Here is a 22,394-nt window from a genome sequence, read left to right as displayed (position 1 = left end):
GTAGGAGATTTTGGGGTCATATTTTGACTTCTGGGCTTTATTGTCCATGTCGAACGATTCTGTCTGAGAGGTCAACAGTTTCTGCATGTTTCTATATAACCTGCATGCTAAATTAATAACATTCAGTCCCTTAAGTGTGTGAGCAGTATGAGCTGCACACGTACCTCCCCCTTGGCAAATATGAGCAGTCAGTGACTGAAAATGACATGGGAATTTTTGCACAACCTTTCCACAAAAGATCATTATAGGCAGCCTGTTTATATTTTATCAGATTTTAATTGTCTATAATCAGCCTTCAGACAGCAGATTATCTGTTTATGCATACATGTAATTGTAAACAAACTTATATTTATGTATCATATCAAAGGAAATCAGTCAGACCTGTGAGAGTCGAGGACGAGTGAAGCTGCTTTAGCATCGGTGTAGAAAAGACCTCTTCTCTTTTATGATTGTCACAGGTTCCTGCACAGTTATTCTCAGCACTGCAGGACTGAATCTAACAAAAGCCAAACACATTATATTGATTTAAATAATAACTTAGAATCCGAATCATTCTGGTTCTGCCTGCAGGAAGCATACACCCCAATGAGGGTCAAAATAAAGGAAACAATCAATCTTTCTTAACTGTAATAGATATGAAGAGCAGCTTACATTATTATCACTTCTAGAGGATTTCCCTGCTGGCTGTGACCACAGAGCCTGCTGAGCTGAATCTGCTGATTCTGCTTGAGGTTGATGGACCCTGTACCTCTCCACCTACCTTGATTCCTGTTTAATGTGTGAGTCACACAGCATCATCATCATATGGCTGGATTTTACCAACCCAGTCCAGATGCAGAAGCAGTTTTGTGCAAAAGATGACATTTGAACTGAGCTTATTACTAATGTTTATGAACTGGCTGTAGTTGAAAGTTACACAGATGAACGTTTGAGCATTTCTAAATCCGATGTCAGGCCAGAAATTGTTTTGGTGTCTTCTGAAGGGGAGTTGAGGCGTACTGTGTAAGATTCAGACCCCAGAACTGTTTTTTTTTAACCATCAGAACCCCTGTAGACTGGAACAGTTACACAGCTGGTCATAAAATGAGGAATGAGATGCAATTTATTCAAAGCATTTTGGTCCTTCCTCAGTCTTCATATGAATGACTCAGTCTGATAATAGAAGATCTTCTTTTTAGTGTTTTCTTTGATGCTTTCAGCAAGTTTCATTTAAGAGTTGAACTGGCTTTGGCCCAGAGGGATCTTTTTGGTATCCTAACAAAAATGCTTTACAAATTTCTGAGCTTTACGCTCTTACAGATATCACACAGAACACAGACTGCTGGACTCTTTTAACAAACTAATGAGTTGTGAAAACATATAATATTTACAGAGTTAAAAAAAAAGGGCTCAAACATTGACTTCTACAAATTAGTGATTGTAAGACTCCGGTTTCCCCTTGGGACCTGCAGGTTCCTGTTAACAAGCTGCAGGTTTTACTGAAGTATTAGAACAACAAACAAAACAGAAATCAAGAAACAAAACCAAATAAACAAAAAAAACCCTCCTATATCCATCCATCCATCCATCCATCCATCTTCATCCGCTTTATCCGAGGCCGGGTCGCGGGGGCAGCAGCCTAAGCAAAGAGGCCCAGACCTCCCTCTCCCCAGCTACCTCCTCCAGCTTATCCGGGGGAACACCAAGGCGTTCCCAGGCCAGCCGAGAGATATAATCTCTCCAGCGTGTCCTGGGTCTGCCCCGGGGCCTCCTCCCGGTGGGACATGCCTGGAACACCTCACCCAGGAGGCGCCCAGGGGGCATCCTTGTCAGATGCCCGAACCACCTCAGCTGGCTCCTTTCGATGTGGAGCAGCAGCTGCTCTACTCTGAGCCCCTCCCGGATGGCCGAACTTCTCACCCTATCTCTAACGGTGTGTTCACACCGAACGCGATGGACGCGAATAAAACGCCCCAAACGCCCCTAATTTGACGCGTGCACATTCGCGTCTCAACGCGTGTCCAAGAAAAATCCATCGCGCGTCAAAATATCATATTTTGACGCGCGTCAACCGGAAATGTGGGAGGAATGTGGGAGGAAGTTGTGCCAGACATCTTTGCAAGATGGCAGCTGTCGAGCTAGCGCTTGAAGAGAGACTCTCCCTTCTCTATGTACTGTGGAGAGCAGAGCAGCAGCGTAAAAGATGTCCTCGCCATACCTGGGTCCATCAGGTCCTCCAGAGGCGTGAGCAGTTTGGTGAGTTTCACCATTTGCTCCAGGAGCTGCGCCTGGATGACGGCCGATTCCAGCGCTATCACCGTCGGCCAGTTTGAGGACCTGCTTTCCCTCGTCGGTCCCAGCATCGCCCGCCTAGACACCAACTACAGGCGCTCAATCCCACCTGCAGAGCGCCTGTCCGTCTGCCTGAGGTTAGTAAAAGTGTTTAATACGGTAGTCCTTTATTGATACCTGTGCTAATATGCTAAACCATCCAGTTATACACTGCTAACATGGATGTGCTATGCTAACAGTGAATGCTGTCGGTGTTTACTGAAAGAAAACTGTGGTATGGAGACTGTTTATAATATTTCTAGTGATACTCAGAAGCTCTCATCAAGTCCCGATTTAATTCGATTTATGCTGTTATCAGTGTTTGCGATGATAGCATGGCTGTGGTGTCACATCAATGTATGCGCTCGGTGTTTGCTGATATCAAACTGTAGCATTAGGACCACTGAGTTAACCTTTGTAGTGATACTCACTCCTTTTTATTTAGACCTGGTTTGATTCTGGGATAGTTGAATATTTGTATATAATCCCTGCAGCTGTCAGACTATAACAGGGGTCACCAGCCTTTATTAAAACAGAGTTAGATAAAACTGTGAACAGTTTGGTTCATCTTTAGTTACATGGTTCTATCTTGATAAGCTATGTCTTATCACAGATTAATTTTTCAAAAATATTAATGATTTAAGCAAGGAAAGGGCTACATGTCAACATACAACTCTTTATTTCTATTAATGTTTTACTTCATTCCTACCTGATTGACATGTTTAGGAATTATGAGTGATTGGCTCACTGTAGTTGTGAAAGTTGCTACCAATCAAATTATGATATGTTAAAGTTAAAACAAAATACAACTGTTTTAGATATTATCTAATATACATTTTGTAATTATCCTTATAATTACAAAATGTTTTATGTAAGATTTAAGTTTTGTGATTTAAATCTGACATCACAAAAGTATTTTGGAATTTGAATAATGTATTTTGTAACTGCAGTACACATAATACTGATTTTGAACAATTTTGTCCAGGTTCCTTGTCACCAGGGACTCCTTCACGACCAAGCGTTCAGTTACAGAGTTGGTGTGTCCACGGTGAGCCAGATCATCCCCCAGGTAGCGACGGCCATCTGGGACTGTCTAGTGGACGATTTCATGGCTGTGCCTTCACCTGGAGACTGGCGGTCCATCACAGAGGGATTCCAGGAGCGCTGGAACTTTCCTCTCTGCTGTGCAGCTCTGGATGGGAAGCACGTCCAGACAAAGGCACCCCATATATCATATAGGAGACACACACATTGATATACACTAAATATTTATTTCATTTCTTTTTTGTGGTGCCCAAATTTATGCACCTGCTTGATTTTGTTTAAACAATTATTGCACACTTTCTGTAAATCCAGTAAACTTCTTTTCACTTCTCAAATATCACTGTGTGTGTCTCCTGTATGATATTTAACTGACATTTTTTATTGTAACAACCAACGATTTATACAGGAAAATGATGTCTATTAACAAGGTTGCCCAAACTTCTGCATCCCACTGTATTAGTATATTTTGTCATTAGTATAATATGAAATAAATTCTACATGTGTCAAGTCGTGTGCCAACATTTGCTGTGTAGTAGAACTGAGACATTAGTCATTATAAAAATTTATTTGAAATAATATTAAAATTCTCAAACAGAAAAACATTAAACATAAATATATAAAATATAAGAATTTACAGAGAGACAGGAATAAAAAGGACCAGCTGCTCTCCAGAGCAGGAACAAGGCTGAGGAGGAAATGCTCTGGAGACTGGTGTGAACTCTTCAGGGATACCAGGATGGCCAGCTCCACCGCCGATGGACCGTCCTGGGACCCGTCCCTCATCTGCCTCGGAGCCGTCCTCCCCTGTGGGCCTGTAAAACAGCACAAAACACAAAGAAATGAGAAGGCTGCTACTAGATTTTAATTTCAACATTGAAAAAAACAAAAACAGGATATAATCAGATTGGTTTTAGATATTTAGTAAACGTGATCACAAGGCAATCCCACTGACTAAAAAGGTATCAGTGCTTGCTGTACATATCTGTGGGTGCAGCAGCAGGAGCTCAGGGACTGGGGATGCTCTGCTGCAGAATCAGTTGGTTCTATCAATACAGTATTAAATGTTAACAGGTTGAATATAATAATCGTAGAGTAGACAGTGGTCCCTCATTTATTGCAGCAGGGGTTCTCAGAATAACTAGCCCCTGGTCACGCACTTTATACACTGTTTTCCACACACACACATGAACATTGGTCACAGTTCTCACAATTGATTCTCAAAGTGCAAACCTTTGTAGATTGCAAAACGTAAAAGTATTATTATGCCGCGGTTTGTCTTCATCTGCCCGCCACTTTCGTGCACCTTTTTCCCTCGCGGTGCAGGTGTTTATTTCCGAATGAGGGTCACAGTTATGGGTGTTTTTGTGCTGTTTTTTCTATTGAACGTGATGGTTATCAAAACCAAACGTGATAAATTTGGCAAGCGCAGGAGACACGACACAGAGCAGATTTGTCAATCAGGCTGCAGAATGCAATGCTGTACGGTGCAATAAAAAAATCAGCGAAAAAGCGAAGCAGTGACGGATGAGCGGGACCACTGTGTGCTGTTTATTAATAAAAAATATATATTCCTATATGACAACATGCATAAAAGCAGAACGGTATTTGTACGTCAGTGGGAAAATAGCGGTGGCTTGCTAGCTTTTGTGCGGCTTCCCCGGGTCAGTGAAAACTTTCAAAAGAGAAATGAATGAACTTACCAGGTTGCCCGATCTCTTCCCATATCTTCCTCCAAGCTCGGTCCTTTTTATTCCTGTCTCGGTACAGAAAGCAGCTGGTGTCGTACAGCTCCGAGTTGTTTGCTACCGCATTGATTAGCCTTCCCTCCATTGAAGTATGAAGGGATTTGGCTGGATCTGCCCCTTTGACCTAGGTCACAGCCACGTCACCAGGCTCCTGATTGGTTGTCGCGGCGCGATTTGACGCTGGAGTTCAGCTTTTTCCAACTCGAGCGGTAGACGCGAAACGCGCGTATGCACAAAATGCAACACAAAAACTCACGCGCGTGGTTTTATTCGCGCGTCAAACGCGCCAGACGCGCTACACTGACGCGCGTTTCACGCGTTTTGGCGTTTTCGCGACGCAAATCTGCTTCCGAATTTTCGCGGGACCCGCAATCGCGCGTCATCGCGCCTTTCCATTGACTTTACATGTAAACCTGACGCTCTATTCGCGTCCATCGCGTTCGGTGTGAACACACCGTAAGGGAGAGGCCAGCCACCCTTCGGAGGAAGCTCATTTCTGCCACTTGTATCCGCGATCTCGTTCTTTCGGTCACTACCCACAGCTCGTGGCCATAGGTGAGGGTAGGGATGTAGATCGACCGGTAAATTGAGAGCTTCGCTTTTACACTCAGCTCCCTCTTCACCACGACGGACCGGTGCAGCGTCCGCATTACTGCAGCTGCAGCCCCAATCCGTCTGTCGATCTCCGGCTCCCTTCTCCCATCACTCGCGAACAAGACCCCAAGATACTTGAACTCCTCCACTTGGGGCAGGAACTCATCCCCGACCCGGAGTGGGCACTCCACCCTTTTCCGGCTGAGAACCATGGCCTCAGATTTGGAGGTGCTGATCCTCATTCCCGCTGCTTCACACTCGGCTGCGAACCGTTCCAGTGCGATCTGGAGGCTCTCACCCGATGAAGCCAACAGAACCACATCATCCGCAAAAATCAGAGATGAGATTCTGAGGCCACCAAAGCGAAAGCCCTCCGCCACTTGGCTGCGCCTAGAAATCCTGTCCATAAAAATTATGAACAGAACCGGAGACAAAGGGCAGCCCTGGCGGAGCCCATCACCCACCGGGAACGAGTCCGACTTATTGCCGGCAATGCGAACCAAGCTCTTGCAACGGTTGTATAGGGATCGAATGGCCCGTAGCAATGGGCCAGACACCCCATACTCCCGCAACACCTCCCACAGGACACCCCGAGGGACACGGTCGAATGCCTTCTCCAAGTCCACAAAACACATGTAGACTGGTTGGGCAAACTCCCATGCACCCTCAAGTATCCTCGAGAGGATAAAGAGCTGGTCCAGTGTTCCGCGACCAGGACGAAAACCGCATTGTTCCTCCTGTATCCGAGGTTCGACTAGCGGATGAACTCTCCTTTCCAGCACCCTGGCATAGACTTTCCCAGGGAGGCTGAGGAGTGTGATCCCCCTGTAGTTGGAACACACCCTCCGGTCCCCCTTCTTAAAGATGGGGACCACCACCCCGGTCTGCCAGTCCACAGGTACTGCCCCTGATCTCCACGCAACATTACAGAGGCGTGTCAACCAGGACAGCCCTACAACGTCCAGAGCCTTCAGGAACTCGGGGCGGACCTCATCAACACCAGGGGCTCTGCCACCAAGGAGTTGTTTAACTGCCTCAGTGACCTCGCCCCCGGAAATTGGCGGGTCATTCCCCTCATCCCCAGACTCTGCTTCCTCCTCGGAAGACGTGTCAGTGGGATTAAGGAGGTCCTCGAAGTATTCCTTCCACCGCCTGACAATTTTCTCAGTCGACGTCAGCAGCGCTCCGCCAGCACTATACACAGTGCAGGTAGTGCACCGCTTTCCCCTCCCGAGACGCCTGACGGTTTGCCAGAATCTCTTCGAGGCAGTCCGAAAGTCTTTTTCCATGGCCTCTCCGAACTCCTCCCACACCCGAGTTTTTGCTTCAGCCACTGCCCGAGCCGCATTCCGCTTGGCCTGTCGATACCTGTCGGCTGCCTCCGGAGTCCCACAGGCTAACCAAGCCCGATAGGACTCCTTCTTCAGCCTGGTGGCTCCCTTCACCTCTGGTGTCCACCATTTGGTTCGGGGATTACCACCACGGCAGGCACCAACCACCTTGCGGCCGCAGCTCAATGCAGCAGCTTCGGCAATGGAGACGCTGAACATGGTCCATTCGGACTCAATGTCCCCAGTCTCCCTCGGAATGCTGTTGAAGCTCTGCCGGAGGTGTGCGTTGAAGATCTCGCGGACTGGGGCCTCTGCTAGACGTTCCCAGCACACCCTCACTACGCGTTTAGGTGCACCAGGTCTGTCCAGCGTCCTCCCCCGCCACCTGATCCAACTCACCACCAGGTGGTGATCAGTTGACAGCTCAGCCCCTCTCTTTACCCGAGTGTCCAGAACATATGGTCGCAGGTCTGGTGATACGATTACAAAATCGATCATCGACCTACGGCCTAGAGCGTCCTGGTGCCACGTGCACTTATGGACACTCTTATGTTCGAACAGGGTGTTCGTTATGGCCAAACTCCTATATCCACTTTTTTTAAAAAACACAGATCTCCACCATGTTTCCTTCTGAGCTTCATCAACACCTTCAACACTCTGTGTCTGAGGGGAAGTGACTAGCTGCTTTTAATTTTAACTGAATTAAAATAAATCAATTAAATAAATTAATAGAAGAAGAAAAGGGAACAAATTCTCATATTTAAAATTTAATGAAATGCCCCCATTTAAAACACTTATATTAATTAAGCTCCAGATGTTTTCAGCTGGGGACAGGTCTGAATTACAGGCAGACTCCTGACTGCTCCTGGAGTTAATCTGTGCTCGGACTGCTGCCCATTCAACCAGAAAAACAAGAATCAGTGGTGTTTTTTTCCAAATGCACTAATGGAGTTTTTTATTCAATATATATTTAAGTTATTAAGCTTGTACAGTAAACAATTTTTTAATATATATATATATATATATATATATAAGATAACATAAAGCATCATCACAATAAACCTGGTTACATTTTGTTTCAATATTCACTTTGATACCTGCTGGTTGTTCTGGCACTCTGCTTTCATTTACTGACAGTGTGATCAGATCATTGCTGCTGCTTCTGTGTTTGCTGCAGGACTGAAGATGAAGGATGCTGCCCTGCAGACGCTGGCAGACCTTCCTAAATTGACCCGTCGAGATCTGCTGCAAACACTTAGTAAGCTGGTGGAGGATGGAGATGACCCCTCTCTCTGAAGGAAACAGTAAGAAGAATATTTAAATAACTTTGTGCGTTTCTGGCATGCAGGACTGTTTGACATAATTTTATTTGAATCAACACCTTTCACTCACTAGAATTATTTCTGTTGTTCACTGGTGCAATTTTTTTTTTTTTTTTTTTGTCTTTTGTTTGACGAAATGCAGCAGCTCACATTTAAACAGAAAGGGAACAGCAGGATCACATCAAGTTTGTTCTGCCGTCCCAACACTGGCTTTCAGTCCATTTCAAGATCCAGTTTAAAATGTTATTACTTGTTCATCAGTCTCAGTTATTTGGTGGCCTGCAACTTAACTAAAGTTCAATGGGCCTACACTCCTGCCAGAGTCCCAGTGATTGGTTAGGGAAGAGAGTTGGCTGCGCACTGGCATCTAGTTAGAAAATATACAGTATAATATATAAGATGTTAAAGCTTTAGTAGAACAGAGCACTTTTATTTTATGTTGCTCACAGTTTTATTAGTCTAAGCACTGCAGAAATGAACCTCAGCCTGTACCTCCCACTCCCCCAAAATCAGTCAATCAGCATTCACTTGGCTTATTTTTATTTGATGTGACATTTACAGGAATCCGTCTGTTTACGGCGTATAAACCTCAAGGACAAACCTTCAGATCAGCAAACATTAGCAAACGTGGACCTTGTTCTGCACAAATAAATGATATAAACAGAAATGAACACGTGTTTTCTGCAGTTACAGTCACTCTGATATTACCTCACAGGCAAATCAAGGTTATTCATATGCACATTTTACAATGTACAGTGACGCAGGATACATTTTCTGATTTATACTGTAACACTCAGCAGTTATTTATTTATTTTTAAGTTATGAATTTATTGCAGTCATTTGAGTAAAAAGACCATTTGCTTATAATTAACAAACTATGATTAATTACAAGTACTAAATAAAAGTACAGCATTACTTACAGGCTGGATTCACAGACTTTTAATTCTGTCATAATAACAGAATTAAAAGTGGCTGCTGCCCATTCGACCTGGCTCTGAATCAATGGTGTATTTTTCCAAATGCACTAACGGAGTTTTTGATTCAATATGTATTTAAGTTATTAAACGTGTAGAGTGAAACAATTTCTTTTATATATATAAGATAACATAAAGCATCATCACAATAAACCTGGTTACATTTTATTTCAATATTCATTTGACACTTGCTGGTTGGACCTTATTGTTCCAGCACTCTCAGAGGCAGTGGACATGTCCACTGTGTACGACCATCTGTCTGCCATCTATTATCCAGTTTTGAGATCCTTTCCCAGACGCCTTAATGCCCATTCACATCCTGGGCCTTGTGACTGCAGGAAATCACATGACAGTGTGGGGCTAGGTTTCACAATGAGTTCATCCGAAACCTTGGCTGATTGTTACCTGTAGACTTGGGTTGGGTTGCCGATAATACTCAGCTTCTGTGCAGACCAGCTCATATGAATGACTCAGTCTGATAATAGAAGATCTTCTTTTTAGTGTTTTCTTTGATGCTTTCAGCAAGTTTCATTCAAGAGTTGAACTGGCTTTGGCCCAGAGAGATCTTTTTGGCATCCTAACAAAAATGCTTTACAAATTTCTGAGCTTTACGCTTTTACAGATATCACACAGAACACAGACTGCTGGACTCTTTTAACAAACTAATGAGTTGTGAAAACATATAATATTTACAGAGTTTAAAAAAAAGGGCTCAAACATTGACTTCTACAAATTAGTGATTGTAAGACTCCGGTTTCCCCTTGGGACCTGCAGGTTCCTGTTAACAAGCTGCAGGTTTTACTGAAGTATTAGAACAACAAACAAAACAGAAATCAAGAAACAAAACCAAATAAACAAAAAAAACCCTCCTATATCCACTTTTTTTAAAAAACACAGATCTCCACCATGTTTCCTTCTGAGCTTCATCAACACCTTCAACACTCTGTGTCTGAGGGGAAGTGACTAGCTGCTTTTAATTTTAACTGAATTAAAATAAATCAATTAATAAATTAATAGAAGAAGAAAAGGGAACAAATTCTCATATTTAAAATTTAATGAAATGCCCCCATTTAAAACACTTATATTAATTAAGCTCCAGATGTTTTCAGCTGGGGACAGGTCTGAATTACAGGCAGACTCCTGACTGCTCCTGGAGTTAATCTGTGCTCGGACTGCTGCCCATTCAACCAGAAAAACAAGGTTCAGTCTGTGAAATTAGTGTCAGAAGGCTCAGTTTAAGTCTCTGGGTCACTGTCTGGGACCTGAGGCAACTTGGGCTGTTGCCCTGCTTATTCCTAGAAGAGGGAGAAAGGTAGCAGGTTCCACGTCCTTGGTACAGCCCAACCAGGAAGGTAGGTGGACCTGATGGAGATAGCGGGATCTTCCTCTGATAGGATTGGCTAGAGAGATGAGTGGCAGAGCTAGATGCTAACGTCCCAGGACCAGGTCCAGCAAGAAGGACAGGTGGTCAGAGGTTAAGAAAAATCCTGCTTACAGTCACTAGCATGCTGCTGGAACCCTTGATTCCTTCTGAAGACAGCTGGTGATGAAGCTAGAGCACTGAGCAGCTGGGAAGCTGGGCTTTCTGTGTCTGGAGTTGGGATTCCATGCATAGTATTGAATTAAAAATGTCTGAGATGGTAGGACACTGACCCAGATGAGGATGCGTAAACAATCCCCTCATTGAAGAAAGTCCCACAGACAAAACAATCCAATCAAGTCATGTAGAAATCTAGAAAACAAAAAAATAAAAAACCCTGAAACTCCTTGTTAATCTCTCCTCATCCAGCCTGACAGAAATGTCTGCTGGGTCCATTGTGTGGCTACATTGCTCTGTCCTATTTAGTGAATTTAGTGAAAACCCAAAATGAAGACTGAACATGGTGAAACAGAAGGGCAGGAAAACAACCTCAGGGAATAAACAATAACTGAAGAGAGGATATTGTGGATGTTGGGTTCTGTGCTTAGCAGGCCCGCTAGTTCAGAGAATTATCACCTGTGAAGAAGGCAAGAAAAACAGCTTAACCGGTTTTAACCTGCTAGCAAGGGGAGCCTGTTTGGGATCTCAGAACAGCACCTTGCATCCATCCTCAGACGACTCCGACCCGGCCTCCGCTTGCCGCCTTTTATTGAAAATGCATACAGTTTGCACAAGCACCACCCATTGTAACCCCCCTATGGTTATAAAAGATAAGGCACTCTGTGTGTGTGTGTGTGTGTGTGTGTGTGTGTGTGTGTGTGTGTATGTGTGCATGTGAGTGAGTGTCTATCTCTCTGTGTGCGTGACTTCCTAGTTACAACTGTTTGGTCATAAAAAAGGGTCATCTCCCCTCACCCTGTATATGGCTTAACCCCTCTAATGGTCTAACCACACACAAGCACAGGTGAGGCCATACATGGAAAGAAGTAAACATCCTCACTAAATAAGGACAGAGAATCGTCACATAGGATGTGCCCCCCCCCCCCCACAACCTAGATGTGTAAGGGAAGGAGAACAGAAGAATATCTAAACATGCAGTTTAAGGCAAGGTTTACAAATTTAAGTACAACAATGGCAACATTATCAAAATCAACCTAACAGTGGAAAAATAAAAAAGAGAAAACAAGGCTAGATTATAAAAATATCATGTTTTCTCGTCAAATCTGACAAGGAACAGCCTGTGCAGAAAAAATAATAATAAACAAAACTAAAATATGAAACCTAAAGCATGAGGTCAAAGACCCCGGATTATGACATTAACTAACAAGTATGTTAGTTACATTAAGTGTAGTCGCTGATCTAAAAATCAAGGCAACAGTAGGTATATGTTCCTTTGCCTGTGAATTGTTCTCTTTCAAATTATATTATATAGTATTATATATTGTTTTTATTACATGATTTTTAAAAATCACTGATTAAAATTTACATGTGCTTGTAAACATATTTTGCCAAACTATTTTTAGTCCAGTTGCATTTTGCTGTCACTGGAATATGTTGCCATCAGTGTTGAGGAGTAACAGAATACATGTACCTGTAGCACTTACGTGGAGTTATATAAAGTACCAATGGATAATTACCAAGGTAATGAGTAATTTGGGCTAGTATCAGAAGATTAAGAACGACTCTTAGAGCTCTGGTACACGAATGGCAGAGAAACCAGACAAACACAGTTGTGTGGCTTTAAAAGTACTTTAGTGATGTTAAGCCTTGTAAAAGAAATTTGTAAACAACACAGTATTACAACAAGTTTTAACAGAATGTCAAGTATAAAAATTTCCCCCAAAGTAGCAAAAGATAGAATAAAATAAAATTGTGCACAAGTAAAAGAATTAGTCTTTTTTAAGTCCAAATGGTACCGGTGGGGCCCATGACAAACGGGTGTATTGCGATAGAATTGGTCCGACAAGGAGTGTGTGTGTGATTGTTTGTCCTACCGTACTACTTGTACAGTAGAGGATTGTAGTCCATCAATGTGTAAATGAGTGTGCATGTATATGTATATCGTCTCCTAGGATCTTGGGTTGGCTCGCCATCCAGTGAACACTGGAACACTCTGGGTTCCATATAAAAACCTGACCTATAAACAATGGTCAAATATATGTCACGTCCCCTTTAAGGATAACTCTCACAAATTAACCTAAAGTAGTGTCACAGTGCAGTAACTACTATTCAGATCAGCTATCATCAATTCAATCATCATCAGTTCAGTCATGTTGTACAACATTAAAATATCAAGTTTCAAAGGTCAAAGTATCAATATCCAAAATTTCACAGTATCAAGGTTCAATACTTATTTGTAACCTGCAGTAACATTAAAGATTATCTACAAGGTTGCAAACATTCAGGAATTATAGCCACCATATAATTCACTTTCATTGTAAACATTAATTACATCCATCAAAATAAACTCACTGTACATATATATCTTATCACAAATAAATAAGTATATTACCCCTTTTAAGAAATGGAATAATATGCAAACGCTTATCAGAAATGAACAAAGTGCAAATAATCAATTTCAATAACACGTAAACACAAGGACTCAGTCCACAAATAGGAGTATTAAAATAGACGTGCTTAATCCCGCTTGTACCATAGGCCTACTGGTACAAGTGGAAATGCACTAAAAATTACCTCCAAGTGTTCAATACTGAGTATTGTAAAACAACTGATTGACATCACAAAATTAAACAGGAAGCAGGATAAAGTCTGCTTACAATTATCTCGCATAAAGTTATTTTTAGCTGCTTTAACCATTTACAGCTTTTCACATGTTAATGACTTAGTTAACGATCTAACTAGCATAACAACAGTGAATTTCAGAGACATCCAACAACTGTACCCACACTCCGCACATCACGTGTCTGATTAGCCACATTTAGCTTACCGCCGCCAAGTGGATGCTCAGCGTTTACGTGAAGCCACAGCTCAGTAAACCTTCTGGTTTCGCTCTGCCCTTGACGACAAGTGCAAAACCATACTTTGTGAAAAATATCAGTTTAGATGGTATTTTTTAACTCGTTAGAGGTTAATTTCTCCAGCTTACCGATAACAAAGTTTTAGTCCGCCTGCTCTGTTCGGCTGTAGAAGCTGTTTTATCTTGTTCTCTCTATAAACTTCACAATCAGTATCAGCAAGTAGCATGTCGCGGCCTGGAACATATGTTATGGTTATATCATATTTTTGCAGCCTTAATAACATCCTTTGCAGTCTCTTAGGTGCAAGTAACAGTGGCTTTTTAATAACGTTCTCGAGTGGCTTGTGGTCTGATTGCACTCTCACAAGACGACCATATGTATATTGGTGGAATTTCTCCATCCCAAACACAATAGCTAAACATTCCTTTTCAATTTGTGCATAACCTCTTTCAGTGAGCGTCAGTGCACGACTTGCAAATGCCACTGGTTTTCCATGTTGAGTCAGAGCTGCTCCCAGTCCTGTCTCGCTGGCATCACACTGCAGCGTCAGCTCTTCTTCAGGGCTGTAATATTTCAAAACTGGGACTTGTGTTAGTTTTTCTTTCAGTCTTGTAAATGCATCTTCCTGCACGTCTGTCCACTCCCATAGGCTGTCTCTGTGCGTCAGTTGTCTGAGAGGCTCACAGTCGTCTGACAGATGCTTGTAAAACTTTGATAAATAGTTGACCATTCCAACTAGTCTCTGCACCCCTTTTATGTCAGTTGGTGCTGGCATCTCTGTGATGGCCCGTACCTTCTCTGGGTCAGCTCTCAGCCCCTCTGCTGTGAGTAGATGTCCGATGTATGGTACTTCCTGTCTTCTAAGCTTGAGTTTTACCACATTTAACTTGATGTTTCTCTCTCTGCAGCATTCCAGGAAAAGTCTCAGGTTTCTGTCATGATCCATTTCTGCCTCTATATATATATATATATATATATATATATATATATATATATATATAGAGAGAGAGAGAGAGAGAGAGAGAGAGAGAGATACATATAGATATATGGATATAGATATCTATAGGCTGCAGCTTTGTTGCTCACCATGGATCCGCCTGGGTTAAAAAGGGGTTTGAGAGTATTGGCCAGGACACCCTGAGAATCGCTGATGGCCTTGTTGGCTGTTCTCATTCCATGTGAATCGATATAAAGATACTCCACACCCTGTAATTGATTTTTTATACTGGGCGTCTTGTATAAGATGTACCTAATGACAAAAAGTTGAAATGACAATTTTTAAAAAGTTATAGTTATTGGGAAGTATACACATGACATATGGTCAACCAGTTCTCTGACTGTGCCTGTAAAATCCAAAATGTCCATGACATGCATGGGATGCATCTTGAAGCCCGCTCTGTCAGTGCTTCAAACACAAATCGCCTCAAATCCAAAACAGCAACTCTGAAATTTGGAATTATTTCTGGGAAGAGCATGAGGAAGTTGCAGGGATCTAAATCTTGTGAGTAGCATGAACAACACTTACATTTTTTAAAATCTTGTGTGTTTAGGTGGTTTGTATTGAAATTTCCCCCTTACAGCAGAACACTGACTATTTGAATTCTGACTCCGTCACTTCTGTTACCATCTATGTGCAGAAACTGAGTCATAACCTTTTGATCACAGCATAAACATGACATGCACATAACACAGTAACCAGTTACTGATGCTTCCATATGAGATACAACTGATTTGCACCTTGCATGAATAAAATTGATAGTATTCACATTAATGTTTTGCACTCACGTAGAGACTTTTGGCCTTGCCCAAGTGGACTCATGCCACTCTCTATGCTCATGAACAAAATATAACTGCTCCCAACAAAACTGCTAACTTTATTGTGGAGTAAAGCTTCACTCAGTGGCTGCTTTTCTTAAGTGTCAGGGATTGACCTCACTTTGTCTTCAAACTGTATTGGGTATAGCAAAGCCCACTTCATCTCATACCAGCTCGATAGTTCAGTCTGCAGACTGCTCTTCATCACCTAAAGGTCATAGTCTCAGGAATTTTGTGTTTATATTTATTTTGAGGTTTAATTATTCTAGTGTTTAAAGTTTTGGATACCTGTCTGTTTGTGATTCATTGTAATTTTGTTGTTGCTCCAATTTCTGTAATGAAGTGTGATTTTCTTTGTAAGCAGTTTGTTTTTCGGGTCATGATTTCATTATTTTTTAGTATGTTGAGCTTTGGTTTTATTGCTCTGGTAGTTTTCACAGAGTTGTGAACGCCTGTTTATGATTTGCTGTTGTAGAGTTTAGAAATGTTGGTCTTTATTTAGCTCCAGTTTCCTTTTTTTTGTCTCTGTCTTTGAGTGTTCCTTTGGGTCTGTCTTTACACGCAAGTCCTTGTCTCTGCATTTTAATGTAGCCAGATGGGCTACTCGCCTTCCGTTTTTTTTCTTCTCTCATTCTCTCTCTCTCTCGCTCGCTCTACCACCCTCGCTCTCTTTCCGCTGCACTCGCTCCTTGTATCAGGTGATTGGGTTAATTGGGAACCCACCTGCACATTGATTGCAGGGTGGCGCTAGCCTGTATAAAGCTAAGCCGATGTCTTGTTGGATTAATTCCTCCCGAGCTTCTGGTACGATACAGCAGTAAATGCTGGCGTACTGCGACGGACTGATCAGCAAGAGCCGATTATATGACAGCTACAGGTATGCTCTCGCTTAACCTCAGATTCCCTCCGAATACTGGAATTGGTGTTAATATCCTTTTCCGGCCTGTTGTAGCGCGGCAGTCTGTTTAATTCTGCCATTGCGGAGAGAGGTGTTCGTGGTATCTCCACCAATGAGAGTATAGTGCCTCCGGTCCTGGGGTAAGCCGTTAGAACTACTTTTATTAGCATTCATAGCTATAAGAGTTTAAGGTTACATTTATCTGTTTCAGGGTTCACTGCTGTACTCACCTCTCCATGGTAAATTGTCCAACCTAAATTGGAAGAGTGGACTGCCTTCTCAGCTGCTGTTGTGAACTCCTCCTTGGTGGAGTCTGCTGTCTTGTCTTGTTTTGTCTTATCTTGTTTTTATTAAGTAGGCTTACCTTTTTTGGGTTCGCCTGGTGTTTTATTTTACCCTGGACTGTTGCTCGTACCCATACTTCTGTGATCGGGCTGAAGTGATTCTCTGCCCGAGTGTCGTGCTGGGACTCTAAATCGCCTGGGTGGCCGGTCTCAGCCGGTGGGGAGCCAGACCGGCCTACGCCTGAGAATAATTATTACCAGCACGAGTGGTAGTTTGACCCGTGGGGAATAAGCCTTTCCCGTGTGTGTGTGTGTGTGTGTGTGTGATTTCTTTTATTAAAGTTATTAAAGTGTGTTTTAGTCTTTTTATGATTTGTAGCGAGCCTGACGCTCAGCGTCCTTTTATTCTTTTAACATTTCTGTGTTTTATTTCAGTGAAGGAGGACGAGCCAGTGGCCCTGGGACCTCAGGTGGTGGGTCGTTTTCACACTTTCTTTTGTACAGCACTGGGTGGTCTGCAGTGATTCTTGTGGTGTGATTTTCTTTTGGTTCCACGGCTGCTGGTAAGTCCAAGTTCCACGATTGTTTATTTTTACTGTAGGACACTGTCAATAATGACGCTACATCTTGACTTTTAATATTTTATTTATAAAATATTATTTATAATATTTTATTCATTTCTATAAATAAAACTGTTTTAATATTGGAAGCCAACCTGCCTCAGTGTGCATCCTTGAATCTGTGCGGTCTTCTTTTATTCCTTTTATTTATTTTTCTTAAATATATTTCCTGGGGGTGTAATTCCCCTAGGTGGCGTTGTCAAGTTTATTTATTTTGTTCATAACCCCGCCGACCACTTGGTCACATTAGGGTTTGCCTTCATTTATGTCCTGTTTGAGATTATTCTCCTGTCTGTTGCCACCTGAATTTCAGATTATCGTCATCTGTGTTTATCTGTGTGTATTATATTGTTTTATATTATTGTATTAAAATTTTTCTTTTGGATATCTATCTATCTATCTATCTATCAATCATCTGCTTGTCCAGGCACGGCGGTCTATCGTTTCATTCAAGCTCGTGTCCTCTACCAGAGGCCTGGGAACTTGCGGGTCCTGCACAGTATCTTAGCCGTTCCTAGGACTGCGCTCTTCTGGACAGAGATCTCCGATGTTGTTCCCGGGATCTGCTGGAGCCACTTGCCTAGCTTGGGAGTCACCGCACCTAGTGCTCCGATTACCACTGCGACCTATGTTAACTTCATCCTCCACATCTTCTCAAGCTCTTCTCTGAGCCCTTGGTATTTTTCGTGTTTCTTCTTTCTGATGTTGCTGTCATTCAGAACCGCTACATCGATCACTACGGCCGTGCTCTTGTTTGTCTACCACCACTACGTCCGGTTGGTTAGCCATCACCATTTTGTCCGTCTGTATCTGGAAGTCCCACAGGATCTTAGCTCGGTCATTCTCCACCACCCTTGGGGGCATCTCCCATTTTGACCTCGGGACTTCCAGGTTATACTCGGCACAGATGTTCCTGTACACTATGCCGGCCACTTGGTTATGGCAAATTAGAAATAGCTATAAACTTATGTGCTTCACATCAGTTTCATGTTTTTTACTTGGACTATGTTAAACTGCACGGACATTTTAAATAAATTCCATGTACGCCCTGCCTGCTAGCATCTTGCACCCTGCTGTTATCTGCTGGATTGTCTCAGGGGCATCTTTACACAGCCAGCACCTGGGGTCTTTCCTGGTGTGATAGACCCCAGCCTCTATGGATCTTGTGCTCAGAGTTTGTTCCTGTGCTGCCATGATTTGTGCCCCCGTGCTGTCTTTCAGTCCAGCTTTTTCAAGCCATTGATAGGACTTCTGGATATCAGCCACTTCCTCTGTCTGCCAGTGGTACATACCATGCAGGGGCCCGTCCTTCCATACACATATATGTATATTATGAGGAGACTTACCAGTCCACTTCACCATTGTTTTCATTTCTGCAGGTCACACTGCCCTCAGACGTCCAGCAAAGCAGACTGAAGATCAACAGCAGCTCCCACATGACTTCCTGAAATGAACTGTGGTTTAGTTATTTTGAAACATGTGTATGAGCTTCGTTGTTTATGTGATTCTTTCTATATTTAACTGGGAGGTGATGGCAGCATAAGGTTATTATAGAAATGAATGTGACTCTTCCCTTCCTGGTGCACCTGAACCAGCTGACTGACACTCAGATTCATAAAATCACTGTCAAAGTGATAAAGGAGCAAATTGTAACATTGTTATCCTGGCAATCAGTGTTCAAATAAAACAAGCTTTAGACACAGTTGGAAGTTGGAGATGATGTGAACATTTGAGTGAAGATGAGGCTGAAATTACTTTAAAATTCTAAAAGCATTTAAAGTAACTTCTTAAATGCAGCTGTAGACTGATTGTAATCTAATTACATTTCATGTTAAAATATGTTCACAGATTATGATGTCATTAAATGATCTTAAACAGAATTTGAGAGGACCAGAGTCTTTAATTCAGACTATGAACCTCAAAATATTTCTCACTGAAAATCCCATCAGTCCCAGTGCATTGACCCTGATAAAAGTGACACAGATCCAAAATGGATGACAGACTCAGAACGGAGATCCAGTAATTTCCCAGCTCACTGCATCTGGATCCTCTTTGATATTCAGTCCCAGTGACTTATTATGTCCCAAGATGATCTGCATCAATTATTCTAAATTACACTGAAATATATGATATGATATCTAAAGTATAGCGGACCAACATGTAGACAGCTCCACAAAAAAAATCTTTGGTAATTCTTTTAATATATTTGGATTCTACCAGTTAAATGTGAAATTATGACTGAACTTCGACTATTAACAGTAACTGAAAAAAACATCTCTGCTGTAGCTGTAAGTTAGTCATCATCTTTCAGTGAAGGGTCTGATTAGAAGTTATTAGACGACATTAACAAGGTTAGATCAGAACTTTTCTTCCATCCATTCAGGACATCAAACACAAATGCTGTCTCAGCAGAGCCCATAACAACATCGAAGAATCCACCCACCCCACCCATCTCATTGCTGCCCTCTTGGAAGAGGTTTTGCAGCATCAGGACCAGGAGAGCCAGAATCTGCATTACTTTAATTCACCAAGCTGTCAGACTCTTGAACTCTTAATAACACCCAGCAAGCCCACCGCAACCACTCCCCTCTCCCCTCTCTCGAAAGTGAAACTGCTCCTGCACTGTTTTAAATGTGCTATGTATCTGGAATGGTAATGAATACTAACTATACAATATATTTATTTATAATTTTCTACCGTTTTAAAAAAAATCTATCTATCTATACTGGTGCATGTTCTGAATGACAGTAAAGTAGCTGTGCTATTCTACTCTGTTGAAGCAGAGTCATTCTGATAGCAGAAATCTGAATTTTTCAATTAACATTTGAAACTTCTTCCCAGCAGATAACACTGCAGCTTTCAGACTCAATAATATCAGACCGTAGAAATTCAAAAGGAGATTTTAGGGCTTTATTTTGACTTTGGGGCTCTGTTGTCCATTTGTAACAATCCTGTCAACATTTTCTGCATGCTTCAACATAACCCGAATGCTGCTTTAATGACATTCAGTTCTTATATTTTGTACCACTACAGTGTGTGCGCAATATGAGCTGCACATGTACCTCCCCTTGGATAATATATCAGGAGTCATACATGTAATTGTAAACAAGCTTATATTTGTGTATCATATCAAAGGAAATCAAACCTGTGAGAGTCTACGATGAGTGAAGCTGCTCTTTGTTGAGGATGTTAAAGCTTTAGCTCGAGTGCAGAAAGCAGCTCTTCTCTTCTCTTCTGTCCTGCTCACAGTTTCCTGCACAGCACTGCAGGACTGAATCTAACACAAAAACACACAGCATTGATTTTTGATCAAGTCTTAAACAATGAGGGTCAAAATAAATTGAATGATGCATCTTTCTTTTTAACTGTAGTACATATGACGAGCAGCTTACATTATCATCACTTTCCTACTAGATGTGATCAAAGAGCCTGCTGAGCTGAATCTGCTGAGTCTGCTTGAGCTTGATGGACCCTGCACCTTTCCACCTACCCTGTTTCCTGTTTAATGTGTGATGTCACAAAGCATTAGCATCATATGACTGGAATTCACCAACGGTTTACATCCTCCCACTCTCATCTCCCACGGACATTGTTATTACAAAAATCTGTGAAATAAAATGTTTCATTGATTTTTGCTTCTTTCTTTATTTGTTATCAGCAAGCAGTGAGAGTTTAATAGTCCAATGCTGGTGTGTTTGCCAGTATCAATCAAACAATTGAAACTCCCAAAATAAAGACCTCAAATAGCTTTTCACCAAGATTTGTGCTTTGTGATTTGTGCTTTGTGATATGGGAATGTGGCTGAAACAGAATCTACGCCATCAATGATGATGCAGCGACTTCATGGACTTAATGGAGAGGCTGAGACTGGAAGCTTGTGATGTGTAATGAGGAATAATGATTCACTGAGATTGAAAAATAATTTGAAATCTTCATTAATTAAAGAAAACAAATCATGAAAGCAACTTAATACAAACTCAAAAAGGCAATTTAAAGCTCCCCAAATCAGATAACACTTAGAAAAATTGCAGTGACCCATGTTCACCCGCTCCCTCCCTGCTGGTTCCAGGTGAACAGGCGGATCATAACCACAGTCAATACTGCCCCAATCATATAACCAGCCACAATATTATCACAAAATCCCTTTAAACATCTCCTTTAAAAATTACAGTTGACAGCATAATAATGTAATTTCATACATTTACAGCATGGAAACACTTTTTTAAATAGATAATTATAGATAAAAATGCTTCTTCAGCAAGTTTTGAGTAAAGAGATCTGAAGTCTTCTACTTTTCAAAGGTTGCAGGGCTGCTTAGAGAGGATCACTGATGCAGAAAAATATTCAAATATGACAATGAGACCAAGGTTTGACTGATTCCTGTTCTGTTGCGTATAAAAGTTATACTATTTTTAAGAGCATTAAATTACATTAAACTAAACTCTGAGATGGACTTCCTGTAAGTCCTCCAGTAAAATAGGGTGGTGGTAGTGTGATGATCTAGGGACTTGCTGTGATAAATGAAACCATGAATTCTGCCCTCTGCCAAAACATCCTGAAGGAGACTGTCCGGCCTTCTGTTCATGATCTCCAGTTGTAGCACATTTGGTTCTGCAGCAGAACAATGATCCAAAACAAACCAGCGAGTCCACCTCTAAATGGCTTAAGAAAACCAAAATGAAGAGTTTGGAGTGGCCAAGTCAAAGTCCTGACCTGAATCTAATTGAGATGCTGTGGCATGACCTTAAAAAGTCGGTTCATGCTTGAAAATAGTCCAATATGGCTGAATTACAACAATTTTGCAAAGATGAGTGGGCCAAAATTCCACCACAACTGTAAAAGACTCACTGCCAGTTATCACACACACTTGATTGCAGTTATTGCTGCTAAGGGTGAAGCAGCCAGTTATTAGGTTTGAGGGCCAATTACTTTGTCACAAAGGGCTATGTAGGTTTGGATTTTTCTCCTTAATCATGAACACCTTCATTAGATGCCAAAAAAAAGAAAGAAAGAAAATCAGGAATGAGGGCAAACACTTTCTCGCCACTGTAGATACAGA

At 41.9% G+C, this 22,394-nt stretch overlaps 1 protein-coding gene and 3 long non-coding RNA genes across 5 annotated transcripts in view; 2 read left to right on the top strand and 2 right to left on the bottom strand.

The window, feature by feature from the left end:
* The window catches only part of LOC113026160 (plancitoxin-1-like), a 40,846-nt gene extending 40,036 nt beyond the window's left edge, over positions 1-810 (bottom strand). The window contains exons 1-2 of the mRNA XM_026174622.2: positions 652-810; positions 382-496 (exon numbers count right to left, since the gene is read on the bottom strand). The gene's annotated coding sequence lies outside the window, so the exon portion shown is untranslated. The remainder of the gene's footprint in view (positions 1-381; positions 497-651) is intronic.
* A 497-nt stretch (positions 811-1,307) lies between these two features.
* On the top strand, positions 1,308-3,861 carry LOC145429708 (uncharacterized). The gene is made up of 2 exons (XR_013909987.1): positions 1,308-2,408; positions 3,296-3,861. It is a non-coding gene; the product is annotated as an uncharacterized LOC145429708 (long non-coding RNA).
* A 4,209-nt stretch (positions 3,862-8,070) lies between these two features.
* On the top strand, positions 8,071-20,964 carry LOC113026159 (uncharacterized). Of its 2 annotated transcripts, none has more exons than XR_013909986.1 (3): positions 8,071-8,328; positions 17,151-17,278; positions 20,750-20,964. It is a non-coding gene; the product is annotated as an uncharacterized LOC113026159 (long non-coding RNA). The 2 variants fall into 2 exon arrangements; XR_013909985.1 differs by lacking the exon at positions 20,750-20,964 and adding an exon at positions 18,715-19,215 and having other exon boundaries at positions 8,073-8,328.
* LOC113026158 (uncharacterized) overlaps positions 12,476-22,394 on the bottom strand; it is a 42,443-nt gene continuing 32,524 nt past the window's right edge. The window contains exons 7-10 of the long non-coding RNA XR_013909984.1: positions 20,728-20,833; positions 20,481-20,612; positions 14,805-18,779; positions 12,476-14,672 (exon numbers count right to left, since the gene is read on the bottom strand). This is a non-coding gene — a long non-coding RNA (uncharacterized LOC113026158). The remainder of the gene's footprint in view (positions 14,673-14,804; positions 18,780-20,480; positions 20,613-20,727; positions 20,834-22,394) is intronic.

Source organism: Astatotilapia calliptera, chromosome 7 (genome assembly GCF_964374335.1).
Source record: "Astatotilapia calliptera chromosome 7, fAstCal68.1, whole genome shotgun sequence".
In the NCBI taxonomy this organism is placed as follows: Eukaryota; Metazoa; Chordata; class Actinopteri; order Cichliformes; family Cichlidae; genus Astatotilapia; species Astatotilapia calliptera.
Note: the sequence above shows the minus strand (reverse complement) of the source record. Positions and strands in the feature narration are given on the sequence as shown.